Source organism: Mustela nivalis (genome assembly GCF_964662115.1).
Source record: "Mustela nivalis genome assembly, chromosome: 10".
NCBI lineage: Eukaryota > Metazoa > Chordata > Mammalia > Carnivora > Mustelidae > Mustela > Mustela nivalis.
Window position 1 is genome coordinate 109,239,843 of NC_139029.1, and position 6,455 is coordinate 109,246,297.

General features: G+C 42.3%; 1 pseudogene across 1 annotated transcript; it reads right to left on the bottom strand.

Moving 5' to 3' along the window:
* Window positions 1-1,239: 1,239 nt before the first annotated feature.
* LOC309842013 (zinc finger protein 277-like) lies at window positions 1,240-2,986 on the bottom strand (annotated as a pseudogene). The gene is made up of 2 exons: window positions 2,463-2,986; window positions 1,240-2,259 (listed from the first exon to the last, which is right to left on the bottom strand). The product of its transcript is annotated as a zinc finger protein 277-like (transcript).
* Window positions 2,987-6,455: the final 3,469 nt, after the last annotated feature.

A 6,455-nucleotide genomic window follows, 5' to 3' on the forward strand; every position in this document is an offset into this window, starting at 1 on the left:
GGTAAAATAATCCATGTTTCCAATGGTGTCCTGTTACAAGGAGAACAGATTCTTATTGAACTTATGCAAATGACTGATTGCCATGGAACAAAGAATACTTACTGAGACCTCTGGAGTTTCAGAGGGTTCGGATAGAAAAGCTGAACACTTTGATTTGTTTACAAATGAATATTTTTGCATTTCTGTAAGTCACAGATAACTTAAGTAAAATTTTTCTTAGTCTGGAAGAGCAAACATTAGAGCACGAGCAATGTCTAAAATAAGATACATAACACTATAAATCTTTTAGTTCATTTAGTCCCATGTTACTAATTCTGGTTTAGTTTGAATACAGCTTTAGTTAGTTCTGAAATTTCTTACTCATTTCAGTTCTGATCTTAAAGGTATTGAGTACCTGTGTTGTCCTAAAAGTCCTTTTTATGAATCTCCTTTATCATAAAATAAAACTCATTTGGGCGCCTGGGTGGCTCAGTGGGTTAAGCTGCTGCCTTCGGCTTAGGTCATGATCTCAGGGTCCTGGGATCGAGTCCTGCATTGGGGTCTCTGCTCAGCAGGGAGTCTGCTTCCTCCTCTCTCTCTCTCTGCCTGCCTCTCTGCCTACTTGTGATCTCTCTCTGTCAAATAAATAAATAAAATCTTTTAAAAAAAATAAATAAATAAAATAAAACTCATTTTATGGGTGAATTAGAACAATTATAAATGACAAAAAAACTCAGAAATGGGCATTGTTAATTATCTGATTCGAAAGTTCACTATGATACTGTAGACAAAGAAACTCAAGTTATCCTGCGACCCATTGACACATAACAGTTCAATAATTACAATATCAAATGATGATCTATCAAAACTTAAAACTTTGGGAAATGTATAGAATCTCTAGAATAGTTATAGCACTTACCCAGATGTAGCCCAGAGTTTATCATTTGTTTAGCAGTACTTTCTGAGTAACTTAACATACCAAGGAAAAGCCTAATAAGTTAAAGAGATTTCATTTACAATTTATTTTTGTGTGTGTGTGATTTACATGTCCCCTTTATTTAAAAAAGGAAAAAAAAATTTACAGCAATCTTTTCACCTCATGTGGGGCTCAAACTCATGACCCCTGAGATCAAGAGTCACATGCTCCATCAGCTGAGCCAGCCAGGTGTCCCATATGTCTTCCATATTATAGATAATTGAGCCTAATGAAATGAGATCATTTATAATGATTACATAGTAAAACTTTATAGCCAAAAATTTAAAAAGTCCTCATTTTATTTTTTGCAAAGTACTTCTTAAATTTTTATTTCACCAAGGACTAATCCTTATTTTTCTGAGTTTGTCTCATAAGAGAAAAACATGAGAAGTTGCATTTTCTTCTAGTTTTTCTGTGGCATTTTCTTCTAGTTTTTCAAGCCCTCGTGTAGTAGCAACTGGTTCAAAATATTGCTTTGTTTCAAAGCACGCAGTTTAGATATATCTTCACTGATGATGGTAATATTTCCATTTTGTTCTGGAGATGTCAGGTCACTTTCACTGTCAGACAGTGTACACAGTAGAGCGTCATTTTCATAGGTTGGAAAATAATACTCTGGTTGATCCCATGTCTTTCTTTCAGGAAGAAGTGATGTATGTTTAGCTTCTTCCATATGAGTCCTTAACTCTGCTTTGGATTTGAATTTCACATGGCAGCCATAACATCTACATTGGTGAATTTGTCTCCAGATGAAATTGACCAGTTTCACTTGCTGGTAGAAGTTTAATCCAAGTTCTGACTTTATTTTGAGGAGATCAAACTCGTGAGCATCCTCCATGTGGACACATAATTTCTCAATGGTTTTTGCTTGCTTTTCACAAAATAGGCAGCAGAGTCAGGGTGTTCTTCCCAGTCAGACCAGCCATCTTCCTGATGGTCTAGCAACTCCTGGTCATCTTCCAGTTGAACTTCCTCCCACAATTTTCCAAGTTCCAAATAACTAATGACATAAAATCGGTCATATTCTCTGATCTTAAGATTAATCCTCCGATGCTGTTTTTTTCTCATATGATCTTTAAGTGTATTTTTGTCCCCGAAGGTCTTCTCACAGTACCCGCACTGCAAGTTGTCCAGCTTTTTCTGTAATGTTCATAGAAATTGCAGTTTACAATGTTGTCTGGCAATCCAATGTTGAAAGCATGTTCTCTGGCCAGGTGGTTCAAAAGAACAGATCTGTTCCTGAAAAATTCCTCACTGCAAAACATACAAATACCATGAAAATGGTTATCGTTTCTTTCTTGCTGCTGTTGTTCCATGATTTCTTTTTTTTTCTTTTTTTTTTTAAGATTTTATTTATTTATTTGACAGAGAGAGATCACAAGCAGGCAGAGATGCAGGCAGAGAGAGAGGAGGAAGGAGGCTCCCTGCTGAGTAGAGAGCCCGATGCGGGGCTCGATCCCCGGACTCTGAGATCATGACCTGAGCCGAAGGCAGCGGCTTAACCCACTGAGCCACCCAGGTGCCCCTGTTCCATAATTTCTTTCAGTCTCTGTTTCTGAAGTCCTTCTCTAAGTAGTCGATCTTCTGGTAAAACATCACATAACAAAAAGTAATTGTCTTGTTCTTCAAGGGGAGCTCTGGAATTGATTCTTATCACACTACAAAAATCTGTAATGTGCTGTTCAGTAAACCTTTTCCTCCAATATAAAATGTACCTTTGGAAATCAGCAACCAACTTGACATCAGCTATGACCATCTTATGTTCAATAATCATGTGTTTCAGAATTTGTCTTGTTCATCCAAGGAAAATATCCTTCACAGAAAATACAGGGCACAGATGGAGAACCTTCTAAGGCAGTGGTGCCACCTGGACTTTCTGGCAGGGAAAGAGGCTCCAGGATACAATCCTTACTGTCCTCATAACTGACACCCCCAACTTTGCTATGATTGCCCTCCTCCCCTCCGGCAGCAACCCTCTGGGTCTCAGGGGCAGCCATTACTCAGCAGAAGAGAAAAAGGAGGGCCTCCAGGCAGGTCCAGAACCAATGGAAATGTGTCTGGACTTCATTTATAATTTAAATCTTGTCAACACTTGTTAAAATCTTAGAAAGTTTTAAAGCACATGCCTAAATATAATTAGGGATATTTATAAAGACCCAATATAGGCAAAATATAAAAAATGTTTTTTCTGGACAGACAAAGAGGAAACAACTGTTTGCATTTTCTTCTTAAAAGCAGATCAGTTAACCTAAGAAGACTTTGTCCTTGAACAGAGAGAAAACCAGCTTTCCATACCAGTGTCTTTTTAAAATTCATTTCAATCTTAGTCCATCATGACCACACTTTAAAAATTCTTTTTCTGAATATTTCCTTTCACAAACCTTTTACAACTTTCCTTTGCATTTAGGCTTTGTCCCAAGTCATTTCCTTCCAAACAACCATCTCACTTAGGACAAAATTACCTTCTTCTCCTTCAACAAAATGCATTCCCATCCCTTATATCTTTCTTACATATCTCCTACTTTTCCACATACAGGGTTATTTCCCTTACTTCCATCAGTCTTAGTTACAGTTAGCAGAATTTTGTACTCTTAGAAATACCTAGGGGCACCTGGGTGGCTCAGTGCGTTAGAGCCTCTGCCTTCAGCTCTGGTCATGACCCCAGGGTCCTGGAATCGAGCCCCACATCAGGCTCTCTGCTCAGCAGGGAGCCTGCTTCCTCCTCTCTCTCTGCCTACTTGTGATCTCTGTCTCTCAAATAAATAAATAAAATCTTAAAAAAAAAAAAAAAAAAGGAAAGAAAGACCTTGACATCTAGTGATGGCTAAGTATTAACCATTGTGAACTGTTACAACCGAATTCTTTAGAAGACATGTTTACCAACAGATTTAAATATTCTTAGTTTCTTTGCAGTAAGTCAAAGCACAAACCTATGTCCAGTAATTAATGACTTAGCATTTTTTCCTATTTGAAAGATCTACATATCCAACGAATTTAATTCCATTTGTCACTCAACCAAAACTTTAAAGTTTCAGGTTACCAAAGACTTTGAAAGCTATATTAACAATTACCCATGAAAACTTTGAGACAATTAACCATAAGTTTAGTCATCACTTTGCTAACAAACTTCAACAGAGATAACAAGCTTATTTGACCTTGATTCTTGATAGAATAAAAGTTTCACATTTACCACTGATACATCTGTCTGAACTAAACCAACAAACTTAGTTTAAATGCTGAAATATGTTCCACCAGGATCTTTCCCATGGTCAATTTTCACCTGACATGTGGGGAAATCTGGAGTGGGTGGTGGTAGGTCCAATGGGTGCTCTTCTTGCTCCTTGACAGTTGTGCCTGAGGCCCTGAGGATGGTCTAGAAGCCAGTAATGTAGGCCCCACCCAAGGTGGTGCAGAAACAGGAAAAAGGGAGATGGGGAGGCATAAGAGACAAAGTGCTGCCAGAGGGCAGAGAAAGGGTTCCCGGTTCAGATGATCATCAGCTCCAGAGGAGCAGATGCCATGTTTTCCCGACAACAAGGGTGGGGATAGACAATCCATATTGGGCCACAGAAGACAGGGAATTTTCCCAAAACAAAGGAGGTTTGGCGGCTGCTTGGGAATATTCCTTAAAGTCCCCATCCTGAAGGACACCTGGGATCCTGACCTGAGTGGAAGGCAGACGCTTTAACCCATTGAGCCACCCAGATGCCTCTCCCACTTTCTCTTAAAGGTAAATATGAGAGCCTCTGTTATTTTACATTCTGTTTCTGTCTGGATCAAGTTTCCTGTGGGCTATCAGAGCCCCTATACATGCCAATTACAAAAAACAGGAGCACTCTCTTCCTGCAGCTCAGCTTTAGGCCCCTGGTCAGAGGAGGATTGTGGTCCCCACAATTTCCAACAGATTTGTCCTTGTCCAGAGTTCATCTGCTTTGCTGCCCCTGATGCCCCTGGGCAGGGCCTCCCTGATATGATAGGCTTTGCCTCCTTGCAGCCTTTGGGCTCTTCTACTTGGGTTACAAATGTCCTACTTTGGTCCTTCCTATTAACACAGAATTGGACCCATGGGGGCAGAGTTTGGGCTACCTGAAGCCAAGAATCAATATATAGGAATTGTCAGGGTGTCTGGGAGCCCCGACCATAATTTTGTAAATGATCTGGACAGTGGGTAGGTCTTAGGGCCCCTCAGAGGGCCAGTTGACCCCAAAGGTGGCCCATTCCAATTCATAGTCTGAGTGGCCCTAAACTGCTTCCGTGATGACTTGTTTTGATCCCATAATCTTTTGAGAATTGCTTCTTAAAATTTTGAGCATACAGTCTAAGACTATAGGTTTTGAAGAGTTTTCCACCATGGTGAGCAGGGAGGCTCTCTTGGCCACCCTGTGTGTTCGGCATGAAGACTACAAAGGGTGGGTGTTCCTCCAAAGGAGAGACCAGTCAGATGCCCCTCTGTCTGCCATCCCAGAGGACAGACACTTGGGTGCCTCTTAGCCTTAGCGAGTCTATACAAACCCTAGACTGGCACCCCAAAGGGGCTCACCTTAGACCCTATGAGGTCACCACGGAAGCAGTTTAGGGCCACTCAGACTCCATAGGCTTCTGGGGACCCTAAGGGTGCCTGTCTGTGGAGCCACAGAATCAGTGTGCCCAACAAGCTAGGTCAAACTGCACCTTCACTCACACATTCACACTGAAGTTATTACAGTTCCTCCCCTCCAGGAGGCCCTGACCTGTGGAATTCCTTCTGGAAATTCCTTCCTGTCCTCCCTTATGGTGGGGGGGTGCAGTTCCTGACCTGAAGGACCTCCCCCCTGGGAGGCCCTACCTGTGAAGACCACTAAGAGGTCTCTGGAAAGTGATCAGTCTTCCTTTCCACCCTCAGGGGTAGGCCTCACTGTGTCCTGGGGCCCCAGGTCTTACCAGAATCCGACATTGGGACCAGGTCCTCACCTGCCAAGTCTCCTTTGAATCTGGGTGGGAACAGGAGGTGCGGGTGTGGGTGGGGGTTAAGGCAACTGGGCAGGAGACTGCGGAAGATTAGGTAGGCCGTGCCTTCTCCCTTACAATCCCTTGTTCAGTCACTGCCCTGTCCTTGCCCCAAACCAGTGGCAACAATGGTTCCTGGTCAGGGAACCAAATGTTGCGGAACCTGGACTGGATCCTGGCTGAAGAACCAAGTGGCACTCAGGGACTCTGGAGGATCAGAGGTTTATTTAACACCAGTGGGCTCAGAGGGTGTTGTTCTCCAAAGGTCTGAGCCCCAAGCTCAAGCAGGGAGGGGAATTTATACCCTTCTTCTTCTGCATACTTGGTGCTTTTGGTGCACTCAGGAAATGGGGTAGGAAAGAAGAACCTGGAAGGGGTTTGAGACAGGGACTGGAATTCCCTTGTTGATTTGGTCAACCATCTTAGAGCACAGTTTTTCCCTGTCGGGCTCAGGTCATGATCGCAGGGTCAGAGCATCGGGCTCCCTGCTCAGTGGGAAACCTGCTTCTCCATC